Source organism: Ricinus communis, chromosome 9 (genome assembly GCF_019578655.1).
Source record: "Ricinus communis isolate WT05 ecotype wild-type chromosome 9, ASM1957865v1, whole genome shotgun sequence".
NCBI classification, from domain to species: domain Eukaryota; kingdom Viridiplantae; phylum Streptophyta; class Magnoliopsida; order Malpighiales; family Euphorbiaceae; genus Ricinus; species Ricinus communis.
In genome coordinates this window covers 20,531,531-20,536,505 of record NC_063264.1, presented here as the reverse complement: position 1 = coordinate 20,536,505, position 4,975 = coordinate 20,531,531, and positions in this window count along the sequence as shown.

The window sequence follows — 4,975 nt, the reverse complement described above, 5'->3', positions numbered from 1 at the left end:
CCCTTTTTCAAAACCTGAGATAGCAATTTTCCCTCAAAACCTATCTCAGAGCTCTCAAAGTATTTCAAAGCCTAATTCATAAGAAATAGTTTCATCGTAAACAAAACTTTTCAAAACCAATGAGTATGTAGAAAAGCAAAATTTTCAAAGCATTTTAACTATTGGGGAAGGATTCTATACAGAAAGCCCCTCAAAACTAGTTTCAAAATTTTTCCCTTTAGGATGGTATTTTCAACCCTGGAATATTTCAAAGCCCCAATTTTACTACCAGTCTATCCTTGAGGTAACTGGTTCTGCAAAGTTCAAACACTTCAAAAAGCATAAAGATCACAAAGTCCTTGCATATTCCACATGCACCATCCAAAGAATTCTCCACCCTTTAGATTGGGGAATGTATTTACATTCACCAAGATCTTTTCCAACTTCCCTCCAAAGCACCTACCCATCAAGCCTAAATACTTCTTTCAACTATTGGGATTACCAACATGCTTGGTTTAATACCTTTCTTTTACAAAACGAAGGACAAAGTCATTCTTGGCTTTTCTATTTCGACACAAGCACAATCCAAACTTTAAAAATCCCATATTAGTTTAAACAATGGTGGAATTTTTATGGCAATGTTCCAGAGACCATAATTCCAGAAGTTCTACCTCTGTTTAATCTATTCAAATCCCACTATAAACCAAACAAAATAGAAAGACGTTTCCCCCTTTTACTTCTATTTTGTTCAAACTTCTTTCTCCTCTGGGTATATGTATGGTATTTCCATTTCAACCAAGCAGCAGATAGAGAAATCATCCTTGCTCGAAGATTCAAAGTTAAATGGTGGGATAAATTATGGAGCCTCAAGGCTGAAGAGCCCCTCACTCCATTATGAAGAGCATCCAAAGCAACAATTATGGAGCCTCAAGGCTGAAGACCTCTATAAATAGAGGAGTTTTCCAAATTAGAAGGCAGACTGAAAAATAACAAGAAACTCTTATATTCTTCAAGTCATGCCATTAGAAATATAGTGAGAAAAGAGAGTGTGAGAGTGATAGTGAGAAACCACTTTCCTCTTGTATTCACCAACTCTTGTAAGTTATATTTCTTTTGTTTAAAACTTTCATTTTAAAGCTTTTATTTCAAAGTTTGTATATTTGTTCATTCATTAATAATCAAGAACTTGTTATTTTATCTTATTTCCATTTCTTTTTAAGATTTAACAAGTGTATGCTCTGTTCTTGCCTCTTTTGAGGATCCTGCACACCAGAAACTTGTTATTTCCATTTCTTTTTGGTATCAGAGCCAACGGGGTTCCAGGGAAGAAAGACTATCTGCATAAAAGAGATTTTAAAATTATTTTAATCTGCATCATATCATCGATAAACAAACTTGTTCATTTATGCACAGTAGTAAGTCCCGTCTGGTGTAAGGGCAGCAAATCTGGTGGCTTGGTTCATGTTTGTTTAGAAAGTTATCTTGATTTATTTTAAAATGAATTTAGAACCTTTTTTCTGTAGATCTTCTTCTTTCTCAAACTCTTCTACCTCCGAGTCTTCAAGGTCTAAAAGTTTAGTAAATAGTGAGAAAATCACTATTGAAGATTTTTCAAAGCATATTGATGATTGGGAAATACCCAAGGTTCAAAAGAAGCAAATCTATGAGTTTTCAAAGTTTCCTCTCTTCAAAACTGAAGAAAGAGATATTCAAATTTCAAAGCCTTTTGAAGAAATTTATCTTTTGAATCCAAAGACCCTCCAGAAGCATAAAGAAAAAGACTATAAGTACATTCATATAGGCCTTGTCCAGGTAGGAATAAAGCCCCTTACCAGAGAAGGTTTAGATACTTCCATCTTAGCAGTCCTTAGACATGCTAGGTTTACAAATTTCTATGATTCATTATTAGGTACTGTTGAGTCAAGCCTTAATAAAGGACCAATTTTTTTCAATTGTTTTCCAAACATTACAATTTCTTTAAATGATAAAAATGTTTTAAAGAGCATTGTTCTTCAAATAAAGACACATAATTACAAAATGCTTGAAGGATATATTCCGATAGCATTAATTTTCAAAATACATTACAAAGCCATGATTTCTGCTTTTGGTTTGAAACACAAGCTCCACTCACCAAAAGGAGAAACCTTATTCCTCCAAACAGATCTTTCCAAATCTAATGCAACTATTCCAAAAACCATTCAATGGAAGGATATCACTCTTCCAGAAGAATGGATCCTTGAAGGTGCAACTCAACCTGAATCACCAAAGCAAACAGAGCCAAATACAAATCTCAGAAATATAACCCAGTTTCCAGATGGAAAAGTAAAGCTTACATTCAACAGGAAATCAACCTCTTCTAGATTTTCTGATGATGACTCTTCAACGTCGACCATAGATATTGGAAGGGTATCAAAAATACCTTATGTTATTTATGCCCCTTACAAAAAACCAACTCCATCACAAACACAACCAAGATTTTCAACATCTGATATACCAAGCTCAAACACTATATTACAGAATGTTGATTACCAAAGCAATATTCCTAGACCCGTTTACAATGAACCAAAGAAAGATGATCATATAGAGACCGTCTCTACCCCCTCTTCACTATCACCATCTGCAATAACTTAAAATCTAGAAGCAGAAATCAACATGATTTCAAAAGATTTTCAAATCAATAAAAAGCTTTTACATGAAGATTTCTATTCAAAGAAAAACCATTCCAAAAAACTTTGGTTTTTTAAACATTTTTTTACAAGAAAAGGACAGTATCCAAGAAAGATACTACCAATTTTGCATGCAAAATAAAATCCAAATCAAATTTTTTGATTGGTTTCAGATTTATTGCAAAGAAAACAGTATTCTTTATCCTTTCAAAGAAAAACTTATTAGTCCTGTTACTGTAAGGAACAAGACTCCAGAGTGGAAGGTCGGAGAAAACCAAACCATCCAGTTTGCACATCCTCCCATTAGGAAAATAACCATTCCTTATAGAGAGAACGAAATAGAAGCTACACCTTACAAATTAGTAGGAGAGGAGCTTGAGAAAAATGTCAAGAATATTGTTCAGCAGAACAATTTCTCGAATACCTATCTTAACACAATAGGGAAGCAGCTTGTTAGGATAGAAAGCCAAATTCAAAAACCTCCTATAGTCTTCACCTCTCCAATTCCCAATACTGGTCATCCAAAAGAAATAAGCCAAACAGAAAAGCTCAAAAATCCAGTCTTCAAACCCTACCAAATCTCAAAGCTTAGTCAATACCAATTTCAGAAGCAAACTGAGTTTGCTAGAGCAGTCAAGGAACAGCTTAGCAAATTAGCCACTTCTGAGTCCTCCAGAAACCTAGTACCCGATACTCCTCAAAGCAGTAGGAATATCAGTGCTATAAATCAAACCCAATGCGATGAATCTAATAATTTAGAGCTTGAAAGTGTCACTGAAAAACCTTCCAACATCAACAGATTGGGATGGCAAGCCCCTAGATTGACTTGGCATACTTCTAGGAATACTGCCCCAGATCTAGGGATAGAAAATAGAAATAATATCCTTACCCAATCTAGATTCAATACCTCTTCCATCTATGAATGGAATATAGATGGAATGTCAGAATACAACATTCTTGGTCTCTTACAACAGATGACCATGGCAGCCAATGCTTACAAAACCCAAAGCGGTACCTCTGATAGAGCCATTGCTGAGCTCCTTATAGCTGGATTTTCTAGCCAGCTTAAAGGATGGTGGAATTACCATCTCACACAAGCACAACAGCTCCAAAGCCTAGGTGCCATCCAAACCACCATAGAAGGAACCCCCATCTTAGATGAGCTAGGAAATCCTATCAAGGATGCTGTGTCAACCTTAATCTTGATGATTTCCCTCCATTTCATAGGAGACCCTTCTCTTCTAAAAGATAAGAATGTTGAGCTTCTCAGCAATCTAACCTGTAAAAAGCTTAGCAATTTCTAAGCTTATAAAGATACTTTCCTGACCAGAGTCATGCTTAGGGAAGATTCAAACCAACCTTTCTGGAAAGAAAAATTCTTAGCTGGTTTACCTAAGATACTAGGTGAAAGAGTTAGGAATACCATAAGAGAAGCCCATAATGGCCAGATCCCTTATGATTTCTATACTTATGGTGAATTAGTTAGCCTTACCCAGAAAGAAGGATTGAAGATTTGCCATGACCTTAAACTCCAAAGACAACTCAAATGGGAAATGAAGAAGACTAGGCAAGAACTAGGTAGTTTTTGCAACCAGTTTGAGTATAATCCCATAGAACCTTCCCCTACCTGCAAAGGAAAATGCAAAGAAGATTTTCCTAAATCTTTTAAGAAAAAACATTTTTTCAAAAATAGGAAAGCACCCAAAAACAAAGAGAATTTTTACAAAAGACCATCCTCTTCTAAATTTCCAAAACAAAATTTCAAATTTTTTTTAGCAAAATTACCTGCTACAAATATGGGAAAAAGGGTCACACTTAAAAAATATTGCAAGTTTTCTAAAAAACTTCATGAGCTCCAAATAGAAGAAGAAATTTTGAGCAAAATTTCAGCTCTTCTTGTTGATTCCTCTGAATCAGAATTTTCGAATAGTGAGGAAGAGTTTCAAATTGATGAAATTAAAACCTCATCCGATTATTCTGAATCTGCTTCTGATGATATTCCAAAGAATATTAATATGCTCACTAGGCAACAAGAAGCTCTTCTTGAACCCGTCAAGCATATTAATGACCCTCAAATCCAAAAACAAGTTTTGAAAGAAATTCTAAAAACTGAAACCCTTGTCCCTTCCTCTAGTAAGAACACCTATGATCTTACTATGATCTTGGATAAAGGGAAAAAGTTAAAAAATCCTCTCCCTACTGTCCAAGAACTTCAAAAAGAAATCAAAGCCATCAAAACAGAGCTCAAAGATTTGAAAGAAAAACAACAAAATGATTCTGTTTTGCTCCAAAGTTTAATTCTTAATCAGAATAGTGATTCTGATTCTGAA